Consider the following 19,862-nt stretch of genomic DNA (forward strand, 5'->3'; position numbering starts at 1 on the left):
CCTCTACAGTTTAGTAAAACACAGCTCCAAAATGTAACCACCAAGGTTTTTCTGTGCCCTCCACGAGCAGCTTTGGCCCTGGCTGGTGCCTTCACTGGAAGAGTGCCCTGAGTCACACTGTCATGTTTCACAGCAGGACTTGCAGTTGGTCCATTCCTCTCAGAGACCAGAGAGCTATGACCATGCTGTAGTTGGCTACAACTTCCACTTTCTGGAAGTATCATTATTTTCTCACACTTATACTTCCTTTTTTTTCAACTTTCATCACCAACATAAGCACTTGGCCTTTTTGGGGGCTGTTTTTGTCAAAGAAGTGAATTTTTTTTTATCACTTAGTGGTGGTTGCTGAATATTCTTAGAGGAACTGGAAAAACCAAGCCATCTTTGCCTGTGGGGGCTGGAGGTTGGCTGACCCATTTACTGGCAAGTGGCTCACTCTGTAGCATCTACTAAAATAGGGTGCCAGAAAAATGACCCACGGTTCCATGTCACGTAGACCTTTAGAAGTTCTTGACAAAACTCAAAACTACAAATGTTAAATTAAAAATAGACAAGGCTCCACTTGATTGATATTATTTGGAGAAATAATTCCAGTATGCCCTGGTCAACATATGTCCATGAGAGACTCAGCTATTGCATATTTTTAAAATTTATTTTATTGGGGGAGGGGAAAAGGACTTTATTGGGGAACAGTGTGCACTTCCAGGACGTTTTTTCCCTAAGTCAACTTGTTGTCCTTTCAATCTTAGTTGTGGTGGGTGCCGTTCAGCTTCAAGTTGTTGTCCTTTCAGTCTTAGTTGTGGAGGGTGCAGCTCAGCTCCAGGTCCAGTTGCTGTTGTTAGTTGCAGGGTGTACAACCCACTATCCCTTGGGGGAATCGAACTGGCAACCTTGTGGTTGAGGACACAGTCCAACCAACTGAGCCATCTGGGAGCTCAGCGGCAGCTCAGCTCAAGGTGCCGTGTTCAATCTTAGTTGCAGGGGGCGCAGCCTACCATCCCTTGTGGGACTCAAGGAGTTGAACTGGCAACCTTGTGGTTGAGAGCCCACTGGCCCATGGCGGGAATCAAACCAGCAGCCTTCGGAGTTAGGAGCACGGAGCTCCAACCGCCTGAGCCACCAGGCCGGCCCAGCTATTGCATTTTAAGGAGAATTTTAGGAAACTAGGTGAAAGCTCCTATCATATTTTGGTTTCTTTGGATATCAAGCTATAGCTACTACAGTAGGTATACAACAGAGTTTCTAAAACTGGGCTTAGCTAGTAACTTTATCTTGGATGGGGTTGCTTTCAGGGCACATATCTCTGGCATAATTACATATTTTTAGGAGTGGAAGAAAATATGAGACACTCTCTGGCCAAACCTCTTTGAGACACTCTATCGCCAAACCTCTCTTTACTGAAGAGGAAACTAAAGTCAACTAGTGAAGAAAGAACCTATCAAAGGTCACAGTAGGTCATGTCATAACTAACATTGGGTAATTCTGGGTGTATACCCTACCCTCCACATTGTCCAGTGTCCCTGGTAAATGGCCTCCATCCTTCTGCCCCCAGGACTACAAAGGTTTATGCAGTCCCTTAGGACAGAGTCACCATTTCAGGAATTTTGGAAGTGTAACAAAAGTGGCAGTGTTGTGATGGATTTTAATAAAAAATGGAGAGGTTTATGTGTCTACTGAAGACATAAGAATTCTCTATTGAATGCAAGTGGTAGCCCAAGACACGGCAGTCACAGTGTGATGGAACTGGCCCAAGATTAGTCTTCTGTTTGGCAGGTCATAAAGTATAAAGTTTGTTGGAATGAAGTTTGCTCAAAGGATGGAACACTGCTGCTCTAGAACTCCCGAGCTCTCCTGTGAGTGCGAAGTTGAGATGCATAAAGCTGGGGGTGCTCACTAAATGTAAAATGGGCACAAAGACACATAGGCCTGCAGATGGCTTTCACCTGTGAGAAGTGATGGCACCAAGGCAGACATTCATGTGGCTCTTCATTCAACCATTGAACTCCTAGTCTGTGCAAAGTCCTGGAGACACAACCAGTCCTGCTCTCAGCCCTTTGTAGCTTCCAGGAAAGAAAAGGAGGCAGACATTGATGAAATAAACATACAAATAAGTATGAAATTACGGTGCTAATAAAGGCCTTGGAGGCAGAATGGATGCAGGTGTGGAGGTTAGAGGAAGGGGCCGGCTAAAGCAGCAACGCTTGCCCCAGGCTGGTGGTGAAAACTAACTGCTGCTTGGATTGAGCCTTCTCTCAGGGGCATATCCCCAATAAATACTTCTTATGAGGCATTATGGAGCTCTGGTTTGTTGACATTGGCAACTGATTGTATGAGTGATGGAATCCTAGACCTAAGAGGGACTTTGGTCTTCTAACCAAAATCCCAATCTTCTCCATCTCTATAGCATCCCTAACAGAGGGTTAGTCAATCACCTCCAGACACAAGGAACAGAATTGGTGCTGTTCTTTTAGAAAGACTCCTTGGGACACAGGTCAGGAAGTTGGGGACAATGGATATCTCTGTACAAAGGCAGTGTGGGAAGAGAGAAGTGAATACTCTTGAGCCCTAATCCAGGCCTAAAGGTGTCTGGACAATGGGGCTATGAAAATACACATTCAGAAAACAGCTCTAAAGCTAGGATATCACTACCATTCAGAAATGCTAAGGAAATACACACAAGTAACACAAAGTGCTTTTGGAATCTGTCAAATTCCCGTTTCCTGCCCCCGCAACTCCTGCTCACATTGATAATGATGCATTCAAATCAATTACACACTTGGGGGTGCTTGTTTTTGATATCAATAGATGCTATGGTTGTTTGACCTATTTAATGCCACGAGGCAAAGCACCACAGCCACCTACATCAAAACAAAAGGCCAGTGATTCCGAGCCCTCCCTTCCCCCACCCCTCCCAAATCAGTGGACAGAAGTCACAGAAGTCCCTGGTGATAACAGTGTGAACATTTACACTGTTCTACAGTGTCTTCCACTGGGAACAAAAGTGTTGAACCACATTTTACCGCTGCAAAAGGAAGCCTGCAATTCCCTCCTAATGCTCTATTTTGACTAAAAAAACCCACAAAGAAACAAACAAACAAACTCCAAAATGTCCTACATGTTTTAAAAACCTTTGCACTGTAAGAAATTAGCCCGCACTTTCAAGAACCTAAAATTTTTGTCAGCAGTTCAGGGAGTAGACAGAGGTGCATATAATAGCCGTCTCTAAAAATGCTGCCCCATTTATCTTCTAAAATGCCCCTGGTTCTTCAGCACTTAAATTGCATTATGTACCTGAGTATAGCTACCTGAAGGCAAGGGGATGTCAAAATTCAGTCCCCAATTGATGATTTATAGCTTTTCCTTCTATAGCTTTCCCTGTAAATGGCTCCTAAAAGGATTAAAAACTGGTTGAAATTCTTATGTCTGGATGATGTTTCCAGTTGTGAGGAAGAATAAGAAAAGGAACACAAAATTCTGTCTCCCTGGGGGCAGCAGCTGTTTTATTAACGGCTGTATCCATTGTTCCAACATCAGCAGGGGCACAGTAGGTGCTCAATAAATGCTGATAAATGTGGAAGGGGCAAGGGGACGACACACTCATCGATCCGTTATAGGTGGTCTGGGTTGGACTGGAACTTTTTGGCATGGTCTCCCCTTGCCACTTGCTCAAATGAAATGCAGCATGGTTAGAAACCCCAGATTCTCAGAGGTGGATTGAGGTGGGCACGGGGTGGGAGGGTAGAGAAGGGTCACAGAAAGCCTGAGGGAGGGGCTCACTGCTGCCGCCAACTTATTTGAACATTTCTTTCTGATCCATAAAGTGGCAGGTTCTAGGAATCATGCAGAAATAAGAGCAGTCAGTACTGACTAGTTCCTGGGAGCAAAATATCTGGACAACGCTGCTAAAGAGAATCCAAGTATATTACCAATAGGAGATCTATCTATCATCTATCTATCTATCTATCTATCTATCTATCTATCTATCTATCTATCTATCTATCTATAGATTATATATCTATATCTATATCTTTATCTATATCTCTCCTGGAGAGAGACAGAGAGAAATTTAAGGAATTTACTCATACTCACGTGATTATAGAAGCTTAGTAAATCCAAGATCTGCAGGGTGGTCCAGAAGCTGGAGGCGCAGGAAAGAGTTGCAGTCTGAGTCCAAAGGTGGTTTGTTGGCAGAATTCCTTCTTGCTTGGAGGTCAGTCTCTGTTCTATTCAGGTCTTCAACTGATTGGATGAGGCCCACCCACATTTGAAGGCTAATCTGCTTTATCAAAATCTATTGATTTACCCATTAAATTCATCCAAAAAACTTCTTCACAGAAACATTGAGAACAATGTTTGACAAAATATATAGGTACCGTCCAGTCAAGTTGACGTAAAATTAAGCATCACAGCAAGGTACCAGGGAAACGTTCAGAAGACGTGTTTAAGGGGTGACCAGTTCGCCCAATGGTTAGAGCACAGTCTCATAATACCAAGGTCACTGGTTTTATGCCCACATAGGCTGGTGAGCTGCACCCTCCACTACTAGATTGAAAACAACAACTTGACCTGGAGATGAGATGTGCCCTCCACAACTAGATTGAAAACAATGACTTGACATGGAGCTGATGGGTCCTGGAAAAACACACTGTACCCCAATATTCTCCAATTAAAAAAAAAAAGATGTGTTTAGTGGTTACCAGTTGGACACCACTTAGACAGTGTGCCTCCAAGAAGAGAACAGCAAGCCTCCGACCAAGAGCATGTACCACTCCCAAATCTGGGAAAGCTAGAAAGGCTCTCCTTTCACCTTGGCCTTCTACTCTTCACAACATGCCTCATTGTTGAAGAGATATTTTCATAGTACATTTCCCAGGATGAGTTTGGCACCATCATTTCTCAAAAACAGGTGACTGCAGGGATGTGTGAGTCTGTAAAGACCCCAGAAATTATCTTCTGGGTCAGAACTGGAGAATGGCAAGAGGAAGGAGGTGGGGGGGGACAAAAGAGGAGTTCCCAGATTTCCTGCCTAGGATACACTCCCACGGCTGCTCTGGTGGCAGGGCATACGGCCGTCATGGCAGTGACTGGGGTTCATTTCACAGTTCGGCTTCCTATCCAGTTATCTTTTCATCAATTTGTTGTTTATTGCAGCTATTTGCAAACTCTCTTCTGTTACTGGGTGCTCATCAATGTGATATATATATATACACATACGTACATACATGTATATGTATATATACACATACATACATACATGTATATGTATATATACACACACACACATATGAATGTAAATATACTTATTCAATTGAAACAAACTAAAATGAATTATGGAGGAATAATTTTTTTAAAATATAATTTCATGTATTCACAGTGTGAAAATAGAAGAGCTCTGGGGAGTTGAAAATACACAGTTTGGGGACGTAAGAAAAATGACTTCAGAAGTACCAAAATTCATCATTAAAAAAGATATAAAATCAATCTTTCTTCCACCTAGGTCTGGCTTTAGGTCAAAGAGTAAAAGAAGAAATTTACTTTAGCTCTCTACTATACTTACATATAGCACATTATCTCACTGTGCTGTATTCCTTTGTTAGCTTATCTCTGCTGGATGGCAAGTTCTTAAACGTAGGGATTGTGCTAAGTGTTATATTCCCAACCCCTGCACATTATAGGTGGTTAATAAATGTTTGATGAATAAGTGAACAAAGGAATAGTGTCATTTTTGTTATTGTTCATTTATACTTGGGGGGTGCATACATTTGGGGTTTTAAGACCCTGGGAAGTCTCACAACACTCTCAGACTCAACATGTCCACAACTGAACTCACTTTTTTTTTAATGCTCCTGGGACTCCTGCGACTTCTTTACTTTTGTCCCCTGTCACCACACATTTAGTCAGAAAGCCAGAATTCCTGTTATTATCCTCGACTCCCCACCTCTGGTTCCCAAGTTCAACCATCAAGTCCTGGGATTCTATCTCTTCATTTGTTCTTGGTCCCCGACTCCCAACTCACACTGCGCTCCTTATCACTTTTCACCTACCTCCCTTCAGGTGGTCCCTTTCCAGCCAGTTCCATCTCTGCCAGGGATTTTTAAAAAACTACAAACCCCATGAAGTCACATCCTGCCTCAAACCTTCCAGTAGTTTCTGGAAACTCTCCAGGCTGTTGGGATAAATCAGACTGTGATTTGGCCCTGAAAGTTCTTGAGAATCAGCCTTTGCCCACTCCTCTTGCTCAATCTTGTTACTTCCGATATTGACCTTTTGTTCCAATAACACAAGCAACTGTATCTCCATAAAATTACCAAGCTCTCCCCTTCCTCCTCACTTAGCTAATTTGTGTTATATGAGGTATGACAATTAAGTTTGCGAACCTGCCACCATATACTTCCATTGGCAGGACTGTATAACAGCTCGGTAAGATATCATAACCATGGTATATCAATGTCTCACAGCTGTGTTCCTGTCGATGTGTGGTGGTGTCTTGCTGAGTGGCGTTCATTATTGTTGTTGCACGGTTTTGTGTGCTGTTGCAAGAAAGTCTGAGCTTGACTTAGAGCAATGAACAAACATTAAATTTCTTGTTAAACTTGGCAAGAGTGGAAGTGAAATCAGGGACATGTTAGTCCAAGTTTATGCGGATAATGCCATGAAGAAAATGGCAGTGTACAAATGGACTAAACATTTTCCTGAGGAGAGAGAATGCAACACTGATGAAGAGAGGCAAGGGTGGCTAGTAACCAACAGAACTGACAAAAACATTGCAAAAATTCATTGAATTGTGCATCAAAATCATCAGCTGACTTTGAGGAGCATAGCAGACCAAGTAAATATCAATAGAGAAACAGTTAAGAAAATCTTAACTGAAATCTTGGCATGAGAAAGGTGTGTGCAAAAATAGTCCCGAAGGAGCTCACCAATAAACAAAAGCAAAGAAGAATTGAAGTTTGCCAAGATCTTTTGGAGAGGCAACACGGTGTTTTGGGCCATGTTATCCCTCGTGATGAAACATGGGTGTACCAATATAACCCTGAAACAAAGCGTCAAAGTGCACAATGGAAGTCAGCCAGTTCTCCACAAGAAGAAAAGTTCCATCAGTCCTAATCAAGAGTCAAAACAATGTTGCTAACCTTTTTTTGATATGAGAAAGATTATTCATTATGAATTTGTACCAACCAAACACACAGTTAACCAAGTTTACTATTTGGAAGTGCTGAAAAGGCTGCATGAAAAAGTCAGACGAAAACGACCTGAACTTTTCACCAACAATTCGTGGCTCCTGCATCACGACAATGCACCAGCTCAAATGGCACTGTGTGTGAGGGAGTTTTTAGCTAGTAAACACTGTATTGGAACACCCTCCCTACTCACCTGATCTGGTCCCCAATGGCTTCTTTCTTTACCTGAAGATAAAGGAAATATTGAAAGGGAGACATTTTGATGACATTCAGGACATCAAGGGTAATATGATGACAGCTCTGATGGCCATTCCAGAAAAAGAGTTCCAAAATTGCTTTGAAGGGTGGACTAGGCACTGGTGTTGGTGCCAACTTCCCAAGGAGAGTACTTCAAAGGTAACCATAGTGATATTCAGCAATGAGGTATGTAACACTTTTTCTAGGATGAGTTCGAGAACTTAATTGTCAGTATATGCAGGAATTGTGGATCTGCCAGTTATATGTTCTGACCTCCCCTGACCAAAGGGGAGTGTGAGTGACTCAGGCTGGGTCCCTGGATCCTCATCTCAGAATTTGAAAATGTGACTGAAGTGACACAAAGAAGGACAAGAAATGCTAGGAGCTCCTTTACCCAGCTCAGAAGCTCTGACACATGGTCAGTAGGTCCTTGCTGGCTGGATTCCTAGGCCCCTGGATGTTCTCTGACTGCTCCTTTCTGAGTCTCTCTTTGTTGGGTCTTTCTAATAGGGTCCCATTTTGCTGGAGTTGGCCAGAGTCAGATTCTTTGCTTGCAACAAAATAACCCAAGGCAACATCCTCTCACCCTCTACAGTGCTGTCTCTGGAAGCTACCAGATCCCCCAGCCTGTCCTAGAGCCCTATGTCCTCTGCTCTCAAAGGCCTTGACTGGTCTCAGCAGTCTGTGAATGCCTTTATAACCCTGATTCCTAGCACTGTCTCTGCTTCATAATTGGCAAGTGGTAAGTGCTTTTTGTATTCCTTAGTTAAAAATAAAGAAGAGAATCAGGTAAGCATAATTTCACAGAAATGAAAAAAATGGATTTTTTTCTACCATTTTTAATGAAAATCTTAAAATATACATGTATATAAATTATGAATATACATATACATATAATTATAAATATATATAAATTACATGTATAAATTCTCTAAACAACATAAACTGAACCAAATTCAGCCACTTCTCGATGGTTCTGTGAATACCCTTGGTTGCTGTGCACTGGCATGAGATTATGCCCTCAGGATATTCTCAACTGTCTTTTCTTCTGCACCAAATGGCTCAAAAGTTGTCTTATAGTTTCTTGGTTTGTAGCCTCTCTCCCATAACCACTGTATTAGCCTTTATTTTTCAATGTTTTTTTGATGAGTTAGTCAACATATTTTTACAGAAAGCATATCATGTGCCAGGAACTGATTTAGGTATTAGAAATGCAAAGATGTATGGCCCCAATTGTATTCTCAAGAAAAGCATAGTCTTGGGGGGGCTGGTTGGCTTAGTTGGTTAGAGCACAGTGCTCATATCACTAAGGTTACTGGTTCGAGTCCCACATGGGCCAGTGAGCTGCGCCCTCCACAACCAGAGGGAAAAACAACAGCTTGACTTGGAGCTGAGCTGCCGATGGGCAGCCAGTTGGCTCAGTTGTTTAGAGCGTTGTGCTCATAACACCAAGGTCGTGGGTTCTAGTCCCACATGGGCCAATGAGTTGCGCCCTCCACAAATAGATTGAAAACAATGACTTCACTTGGATCTAATGGGTCCTGGAAAAACACACTCTTCCCCAATAAAAAATTTTTTTAAAAGAAAAGAAAAGAAAAGCACAGTCTCGGGTGGGGGTGGGGTCAGGCTACCAGAAACTCAGTGTAGAGGCAGATATATGTGCTGGGGGCTGGAAAGTACCTAGGCAGGGCACTTCATTCAGTCTGGGGGACAGAGAAAGTTATCTTGAGCTGAGTCTTGACAGAAAATAGGAGCTACCCAGGGGAAGGATTGTCTGAACTTGCATTGGACATCTCTGTTATGGGGCGCCTAGCCCCTTCCCTTCCTTTGGGAATGGCTGCTCCTTTACTCTCACTCTGCGGTTCTCCTGGGAGCTGCCAAGAATATATATTCATAGAGTTCTCTTCCTTGCCTCCCAAAGTCACTCAATGTCATGGCAGGCTACGTGGAGTCCCCCATCCACTTGACCAAAAGTTATTGTTCAGGTGGGTACATTACCACACTGAGCCCCTGAATGTTTTGAATTGTCAGTGAAACATAGAGTGTTTGTGGAGGTAAGAGCAGCAAGATGTAGGACTCACGAGTTGGCATCCTTGTTTCTTGCCCTATGGAGACAGTTATCCAGCAATGAGGGAGAGAGAAGGTGACTGAAAAGAAGCACAGATAGAGATGAAGAGTCCAGGGTACTCTGACTCCAATTGTTCCTAAAGCCAAATACATCCCCATTTTTCTTAGAGCTTGTTGGTCAACCCTTCTTTGGATCACTTGAGGCATTCTCGTGCTTTCCAATAAATTCTTAATTATTTAATAAATAATTTATAATAAATAACAAAATTCCTGAGTAATAGCTAAAGATATTCTCAGTCGGCTTTGCCATCCACAAACAAAAAAGTTTTGACAAAGGCACTATCCTAATTTGTGGGATACCCAGCCACCATGAGTCAGTGAGAACTGGAAGACAAGCACTCTTGTTTATAATAGAAAACTGGCCTGCATTACAGAGCAATAGGTTGATGTGCACAGTGGGTGTTGTCACTCCAGCAGTACTTGATATTTCTAAGCAGATGGCTTTATAAATCTGATGTGTTAGAGTCATGGTAGAGGCTATAGGCAGCCTGGATTACTTAAAGACCATCAAAGGAGGGGCTGTCAGACACTCAGTTCAGAGACCTGTGCCTTTTGTACTATGCCACCTTTCCTTTGCTTAACTCTTTATGAGACTTATCACCTCATCTCAGCCTGCCCTTGGGTTCAGATGATCACATCAGCTTCATCCAGATTAGAGCTGTCTGCTGTTAACTCAGTCCTTGGTCTCAACCTATGTTTCTGTAGTAGCCTTTGATGATGTGCTTAGACTTTTACTAGCACATGACCACTATCTGAGTCTGTTTTTAGTTTTGACTTTTTATGTTCAAGCTGAAAACTTAAAGAGACCTTTGAGCCAGAGGGGGCCTAAGCTATGCAGTGCTACTCAAAAGCCAGCCAGACATTCATTGGCTGAAAGACCTGTAACAATTTAAGGCAGTGTTTCTTGAATTTTAGGAATAGAAGAGGCCCAGCAGGGCACAAGGGATTACAAAGAATCCCCTGAAAAGTGAAAAGCAAAAGATAGCTAAAAGAACATCTGGAGTCCATAATGAGATGGTGGGGAAGATTAACTGGGGGGTGGGAATGAAGGTAGGTACTGGGGCCAAACCCTGGTGGGATTGTCACCCAACTACTTGATTGTCCCAAGACTGGTGTGGTCTGGGGAAAACTAGACTCATACCAGTCCTCGTTTGGGGAGTTTTCCAGGCATCCCTGGAAGAGCATCTACTCCCAAAGTTGGAGCCCAGCCCTGAGTCCCAGTTATGGATAAAGACGTTCAACAAAGGTGTGACTTCAATCTTTGTGGTGGGAAAGAAGTTCAGTCTTATTTTCAATACCAATGTCGACTCAGTTTGTCCTTGAACTTTGCTTTGTTCTCCCACTCCAAACCTCTCGAGGCACTGAAAGTGTCAGGAAAACAGCGGGTCTTTTGAGACACTTCCATCTCAGAACCCAAGTTGAAGGATGTTCAATGCTCAAGTTCACCAGACAGAAGTCCTTGTTTCTTTTTAGGTTCTCATTGTGAAACATAAGGAGGTTTCTTACTGCTTGGAAAAGTTTTCTGGAAAGGATCTGAATGGAGAAAGGAACAGCAGAGATGTTGACCCATTGAGGTGCTCTCTTATCTTCCCAGCGCTGTGGAGTTTCGGGTGCTCTTACCTGATCCATTACATTGCCACGTTCCTTCTCCTCCTGCTGAAAGAGATTTGGAGGAGAGATCAGAGGCAAGATATTTTGATGAAACAGTTTTTATGCGTAGAGTCAGCTCTCTGTTCTCTGAGGTGAAAGGAGCCCTGGGCGTACATGTGAATTTGTGTGGTCTCAACAGCATTCAGCTGTTGAATAGTTATGTGGCTGAGTGGAGGGAGGCAGCAGTGAGAGGGAACAGGAGGGACGTGAAACAGCCAGGGAAATTCTCAAGTGGAATTGGCCCCTGAATTAATAAAATAAGTTATAAAAGGTCTGGGAAATGCTTAATAATGAATGACCCACCATGAAAGAAGTCAGTAAAACAGGTTCTAAAAGTCTCTGCAGAAGCCTTAAAGGGAGCAGTGCAAACACTGTGAGCTGATTGTCACTGAGGAGCTGACACCTTGATCTGAATCTGATGGACTGGGCCTCCGTGTAGCTCAGGCTGCAGGAGGCCCGCTCACTTTTATATTTGTGAAATCTAGATATGATGGTTCTGAGTGACAAGTCCCCTCCAACTTCCAAGGGAAAGGGGCAGTGTTCTAAGCAAGCCATGAGAGAGCCTGCAGAATATATTTCCACTGCAAGTAAAGGCATATTTCAAAATTATTATTTAAAGTATATACAGGCACACTTCAGAGATATGGCAGGTTCGGTTCCAGACCACGGAAATAAAGTGAGTATTGCAATAAAGTGAGTCACATGAATTGTTTGGTTTCCCAGTGCACATAAAACTTACATTTACACTATAATCTGTTAAGTGTGAAATAGCATTGTGTCTAAAACAAACATTTACGTACCTTTATTAAAATAGACTTTATTGTTCAAAAATGCTAACCATCATCTGAGCTGTTACAATTGTAACATCAAAGATCACTGATCACAGATCACCATAACAAATATAATAATAATAAAATTTGAAATATTATAAGAATTACCAAAATGTGACACAGAGACATGAAGTGAGCAAATGCTGTTGGAAAAATGGTGCCGATAGACTTCCTTGAGGCAGGGTTGCTACAAACCTTCAATTTGTAAAATAAACACAGTATCCGCAAAGTAGAATAAAGTGACGTTTGCCTGTACAGGCTTATCCGGTGCAATATGGAGACTATGTAACGGAGTGGAGGGTAGAGGATAGTCGCAATGCAGGGAGGAGATATAGGGCCAGAGGCAGCTGAGGAAGCTGCCCCCATTTCAGCTGAGAAACGTCATATCCAGCACACACAACAGCTGCACCTGCCCAGAGTTTATCTGTCAAAAATATCAGGCTGAAAGGGTTACTCCTCTTAAAGTAGATCTCCTCAGGCTAGAATGAAAATAGCCTTAAAAAAACGAGGCGTTGTGCCCATTCACCCCTAGGTGACTGCCAGCGTGGACCTCCAATCCAGAGGCCTGGGGACTGCTACAGATCATTTGGGAGCCGTTAGCATGGGGGACCGGAGGTCACATCTAGGCAAGAGACTGAGATAGCAATTGTGGGGACCCAGGACCCCCAAATCCTTGAACCAGTAGCCACTGTCCACAGGATTTTGGGAGAGTTGCACAGAGAGGAGTGGACCCCCAAGCAAAGTGTCTGTTTGTTGCTCTACGGCTTTGGGCTCCGACCCCTTCAGGAGCCCTGGCGTTGGAGCACTGAGCCCCAATCAATAATTTGTGAGGTCAATCAACAGCTCAGCGAATTGGCGTTTGGTGAACCAGCGCTTTAGTGATTTTGGCCATTTGGTAAATTCATTTTTGAAGAACTTACTTTTGGAGAAATGTATGAGAGCTTCAAGGGTCTGTCTCACAGCCCAGTAGACACAGGTCAGAAAGCTGTAACAGAGAAGCTCCGTTCAGCTTCTTGGCTGAGCAGGAGCTTAAACGGGATATGTTGCATGTGGGTAGACTTTTCCTGAGGCCTCTGTGCCCTCCAGTCCTTCAGGGCCCAGAGCTGGGGTCCTGCTGGAGCTGGGCTTCTGCCGAAGCTGCGGGGCAAAATGTGCAGCACAGAAGTGCCTCTGGGAATGGCATGACGTGGAAGTGTTGGGAGCAAGAAGAGAGGGAAGAGCTGCTTGGAACTGCAGGGATGAGACAGAACGTTCTGTCTTACCACTGGTGGTTGGTGCGGATGCCTCGCTCATCTCCCGAGCGTGCTGTCCTTTGCTTGTCAAGACCGTCATTATCTGAGACGATGTGGCTGCCCCAATGTCCCCTGAGGGAAAAGGCTCCTTGGGTGACACGGGCCTGTCAGGCTTGTCCGAGGCTCTCTGATTGCTGCTGTCTGTGCTCACCAGGTCCCTCGGGTTCACCTCAGTATCAATCTGCCCTGAGCCTGTCATTCCTGCTATGTATTTGTGCACCCTTGACAGGGAGTTCTGCCCTTTCCATAGCAGTTCTATTCTCCTTGTCCTGGGTTTTGCTGATGTCATTTTCTTCGCAAAGGTATGATTTCTGCTCCCGAGATGCCTACATTTCCCCTCTCACTCCTCCTCTTGTTAAATGAAGTTCAGAGGCTTACAGTTGAAAGTTCTTCTCTTTGTACAGAGGATGAGTTGGCTCAGGGGCTCACTTCTACACCGTCACCTGCCCCACACCCAGGGGGAAGAAGATGGCTTTCTTCTTTCTCTTCTATAAAATGATAGGGGTGGGTTTAAATATCTTTACATTCTCTTTTTTCTTGTTAAACATCTTTACTGAAATATAATAGACTGTTTTAACCATGTTACCTTGAGTGAGGTTATGGACAGACTGGATGCAGATCAAGAGGAAGAAATCAGAAAATGTGTACTGTTTTATTATATGTAGTCACAGGTCCTGGGGAGAACACAGCATGCCATGCAGAAAATCACACAGGGCTGCACCAGGCTTGGGCAGGAGTCAGAAGAGTAGGAAGAAACTGTTGGCAAGATCCTTCTTTGTGGTTTCTGATGAAGGAACAGGTTAGGCAGGTGTCGTGTGGGGCGGCCTGTGGGGTCTCAGCTCCCGCTCTCCACATAAGAACGCAAGACATGGTGATGTCAAAAAGGAACACCCACGGAGCCATAGGTAGGGAAGTCATACCACTATGGTCTCACTGGAGGCTGGGTTTACACGACGTGCGACCTGCTGTCCGCTTTGCTGCCAACCGACCAACTGTCCTCGACTCTCCTTCACTCTCCTCGGCTCCCCTCCGTAGCCGAGGCAGTTATATCAGTGGCCAATGGCTTAATGGATACAGCTGATGGCCAACCAGCCACTGCTGACGGCCATCCACTATCCGAGCCAGCACCTCTCCACATGAGGCCAAGAGCCTGGAAACTGCTTTCTGGGGCTCTGTCCCCACAGCAGGTCAGGATTGGCCAGTTTGAATAGTTTCAGTAGGCTCTGGGGCTCAGGGCCTGTCTCTATTTGCCTGGTACCTGGCCCCAGGGAGATCAGGGTAGGCAAGTGGGCAGTGGCCCAGAGTGTGAGAGCTTCACAAAGGAAGTGGTTGAGGGTGTGGACTTAATTAGCTGCTTAAGAAGGTGGAACTAAATGGCCGTCAGCTAGCCAGGGTCTCAAAGCTGGGTTGAGACAGCATTTAAAGAAACTGTATTACATTGATATAAAATAAACTGCATATATTTAAAGTGTAGTTTGATGATTTTATTATTATTATTATTATTATTATTATTAGTTCAGGTGCACAAGACAGGGTAATTGTCCCTCCTGGGGGATAGGAATCCCCCCTCCCCCAACCCCCTTCCACTATCCCTCCGATATCGCACCGAGCCATCACATTATAAATATAAAATTATAGTTGGAATTCATTATTGTTCAGCCTCAGGTGTACAGAACATTGATCAAGCATCTACATCTTCCCTGAGGTGGTCTCCCAAATGGGACACGTGTCCATCGGATACCCTACAAAATCTTTACAACATTATTGATTACATTCCCCAAATTATTTTTCAAAAACCCTGAGGCCATTTTGTGGTTACCGACTGTTTTCTAATCCCCTCACCTTTCCCCTTATCCCCACCCCCCAGCCCATCTAACAACCCTCAGTTTTTTCTTTATTCCCCAGAACTGTTTCTGATTAGTTCATTCACTTATTCTTTTCTTTAGATTCCGCATATAAGTGAGATCATATGGTACTTGTCTTTCTCTGTCTGACTTATTTCACTTAACATAATGTTCTCTAGGTCCATCCACGTTGTTGCAAATGGTAAGATTTCTTTCTTCTTTATGTCTGCATAATACTCCATTGTATAAATGTACCACAGTTTCTTAATCCAGTCATCTACCAATGGGCATTTCGGTAGTTTCCATGTCTTGGCTATTGTGTATAGTGCTGCAATAAGCATAGGAGTGCATACAGATTTTTAAATTGGAGTTTTGGATTTCTCCGGGTAGATGCTTAGGAGTGGAATTACTGGATCATAGGGTAGTTCCATTTTCAGATTCCTGAGATACCTCCATACTGTTTTCCATAGTGGCTGCACCAATCTGCAATCCCACCAACAGTGCACAAGCGTTCCCTTTTCTCCACATCCGCGCCAGCACTTGTTGTTTGTTGATTTATTGATGATAGCCATTTTGACTGGGGTGAGGTGGTATCTCATTGTGGTTTTTATTTGCATTTCTCTGATGGTTAGTGAGGTTGAGTATTTCTTTATATGTCTGTTTGCCATCTGTATGTCCTTTTAAGAAAAATGTCTCTTCATGTCCTCTGCCCATTTTTTAATTGGGTTGTTTGTTTTTTTGGAGTTGAGTTGAGTGAGTTTTTCATAGATTTGTGATATTAATCCCTTATCAGAGATATCATTGGCAAATATCTTTTCCCATTCAGTAGGATCCCTTTTTGTTTTATTGATGGTTTCCTTTGCTGTGGAAAAACTGTTTGGTTTGATGTAATCCCACATGTTTATTTTTTTTCTTACTTCCCTCGCCCGAGGGGATATATCAGTAAAAATCTTACTCCGGGTAATGTCCGTGAAGTTTCTTCCTATATTTTCTTCTAGATATTTTATGGTTTCAGATCTTACATTTAAGTCTTTAAGCCATTTTGAATTTATTTTTGTATATGGTGTAAGGATGTGGTCCAGCTTCATTTTTTTGCATGTGTCTGTCCAGGTTTCCCAGCATCATTTATTGAACAGACTGTCTTTACCCCATCGTACATTCTTGCTTCCATTGTCGTAGATTTGATGGGCATATAGGCATGGATTTACTTCTGGACTCTCTATTCTGTTCCATTGATCTATGTGTCTATTTTTATACCTGTACCATGCTGTTTTGATTACTGTAGCCTTGTAATATAGTTTGAAATCAGGTATCATTATACCTCCCACTTTGTTCTTATTTCTCAAGATTGCTGAGGCTATCCAGGCTCTTTTATGGTCCCATATAAATTTTAGGTATATATGTTCTATTTCTGTGAAAAACGCCATAGGTAGTTTGATAGGAATTGCATTGAATATGTATATTGCTTAGGCAGTATGGACATTTTAACTATATTAATTCTTCCTATCCATGAACATGGAATGTGTTTCCATCTATTTATGTCTTCTTTCATTTCTTTGTTTAGTGTCTTATAATTTTCTGAATACTGATCTTTTACTTCTTTGGTTAAATTTATTCCCAGGTATTTTATAGTCTTTGGAGCAATTGTAAATGGAATTGTTTTCTTAATTTCTCCTTCTGATATTTTATCATTGGTATATACAAATACAACTGATTTCTGAATATTTTGTATTCTGCTACTTTACTAAATTCATCTATCAGTTCTAATAGTTTCTTGGTGGAGTCTTTAGGGTTCTCTCTATATAGTATCATATCATCTGCATATAATGATAATTTTACTTCCTCCTTACCAATTTGGATGCCTTTTATTTCTTTTTCTTGTCTGATTGCTGTGGCTAGAACTTGATAGTGGGCAACCTTGCCTTGTTCCAGATCTTAGGGGGAATGGTTTTAGCTTCTCCCCATTGAGTATGATGTTAGCTGTGGGTTTGTCATATATGGCCTTTATTATGTTGAGATATGATCCCTCTATTCCCACTTTCTTAAGGATTTTTATCATAAATGATTGCTGGTTTTTATCAAATGCTTTTTCTGCATCTATTGATATGGTCATGAGATTTTTATTTTTCATTTTGTTAATGTGGTGTATCATATTAATTGATTTGCGGATGTTGAAACACCTTTGCATACCAGGGATGAATCCCACTTGATCATGATGAATGATCTTTTTAATGTATTGCTGGATACTGTTTGCTAGTATTTTGTTGAGGATTTTTGCATCTATGTTCATTAGAGATATCGGCCTGTAGTTTTCTTTTTTTGTGGTGTTTCTGTCTTATTTTGGGATCAGGGTGATAGTGGCTTCGTAAAAAGAGTTTGGGAGTCTTCCCTTCTTCTGGATTTTTTGGAAGAGCTTGAGGAGAATAGGTGATAATTCTTTTTTGAACGTTTTGAAAAATTCACCTGTAAAGCCTCTGGTCCAGGGCTTTTGTTTGTTGGGAGATTGTTGATTACTGAATCAATTTCCCTGATGCTAATCAGTCTATTCAGGTTCTCTGTTTCTTCTTGAGTTAGCCTTGGAAGGTTGTACGTCTCTAGAAAATTGTCCATTTCTTCCAGATTGTCAAATTTGTTGGCATATAGTTGCTCATAGTAGTTTCTTAAAATTTTTTGTATTTCTGCGGTGCCTGTTGTGACTTCTCCTCTTTCATTTCTGATTTTATTGATTTGGGTCCTCTCTCTCCTTTTTTTAATGAGTCTAGCTAAAGGTTTGTCAATTTTGTTTATCTTCTCTAAAAACCAACTCTTGGATTCATTGATCTTTTGTATTGTTTTTCTGGTTTCTATTTCATTTATTTCTGCTGTGATCTTTATTGTCTCCTTTCTTGTGCTCCCTTTGGGCTTATTTTGCTGTTTTTTTTCCAGATCCCTTAAGTGTGAAGATAAACTGTCTATTAGTGATGTTTCTTGTTTCTTTAGGTAGGCCTACAGTGCTATGAGTTTCCCTCTTAGGACTGCTTTCGCGGCATCCCATAGATTTTGGGTCGTCTTGTTCTCATTCTCATTTGTCTCGAGATATCTTTTGATTTCTTCCTTGATCTCCTGCTTGACCCATTCATTATTTAGTAATAAGTTATTCAGCCTCTCTGAATTGGTGTGTCTTCCAGTTTTTGTCCTGTAGTTGATTTGTAATTTCATAGCACTGTGGTCAGAGAAGACATTTGGTATGATTTGAATTTTCTTAAATTTATCAAGACTGTTTTGTGGCCTAACATATGATCTATATTGGAAAATGTTCCATGTGCGCTTGAGAAGAACGTGTATTCTGCAGCATTGGGGTGAAATGCTCTGAAAATATCGATTATATCCAAGTGGCCCAATGTATCATTTAAGGCTGTTGTTTCCATATTGATTTTCTGTCTGGAGGACCTGTCCTTCCTTGTCAGAGATGTGTTGAAGTCCCCTACTACGATAGTGTTACTGTTGATCTCTGTCTTTATGTCAGTCAGTACCTGTTTTATATATTTAGACTCTCCTATGTTAGGTGCATAGATGTTTACTAGGGGTATGTCCTCTTGTCAAATTGGTCCCTTTATTATTATATAGTGCCCATCTTCAGACAGATATTTCTGACAAACTTATACATCTTTTGGGAAAGAAATACTGCAGCCTCTCCAGGTAATCCTGTTAGGATAGAAATAGGTATTCTTTGTTTTTAATAAAGTCTCCTTTTATTTTATGTAAATATGAACATACCATCCAAGTTTACACATTTACAAATCATTCTTTAGGAGACAAGAAGAGTAATTGAATCACTTGCTTTATAGAAACCATAGAATTTTAGGGGAAGAAGGGGAATTTGAAGTCATCGCATGAGATCATTGATATTCAGAAAAGATAAATGACACCTGTCGCCCATAGATGGAGCAGAGCCAGGCCTAGAACCCAGTTCTCGGGACTCCCTATTTAGTGCTCTTTCCAGTAGGGTGGCATATATACAGCACACGTGCCCTAGCTCCCAACTTGCATATCCATGGCAGACATCCACAACTAATGCTAGCCTGGTTCCCACCATATCTCACCATCTTCTTCCACCAGAGATCTGGCAGCCCTTTCACCCAGCAGGCATCTGCACATGCACAGGGATTAAGGTGAACACAGATGTTAGAGTCACATCCTGGGTCATTACATTAATTGTTGGGAGCTTAGACAAAACTACTCAATCTTTCTGAGCCTCAGTTTCCTCTTTTATAAAATGGGGATAATAGTCATACTTACCCCATTGGTCTAAGTTGAGTATTAACTATGTCTACTCATGTAAAACATCACTTCTCTAAGTGCTCAGTAGTTGTCAGCTGTGATTTTGATAATGCCCACGATGGTGATGGTGATAATGACTCCTTTGTGCTATCCTGCTGTCCCACACTTCCAGGTCATATCTGAAATCAAGTGGAAATGCCTTCCCTTCATTTATTCTCACATATGTATTTGAGAGTGTTGCCGCTTTTGCTCTTTTGTCTTGTTTCTGCTTTCCTCTCCTTCTTGAAACTGGACCCACTGGTGTGCTCCACTCCTGGCTGAGGCCAAATCCAGGTGGTCCTATCCATATCAATGTGGAGCTGTGTCCCCAAGTATTGATATGTTAGAGTCTTAACTTCCATGACCTCGGACCATGGCCTTATTTGGAAATAGGGTCCTTGC

Source organism: Rhinolophus hipposideros (genome assembly GCF_964194185.1).
Source record: "Rhinolophus hipposideros genome assembly, chromosome: 8".
NCBI classification, from domain to species: Eukaryota; Metazoa; Chordata; class Mammalia; order Chiroptera; family Rhinolophidae; genus Rhinolophus; species Rhinolophus hipposideros.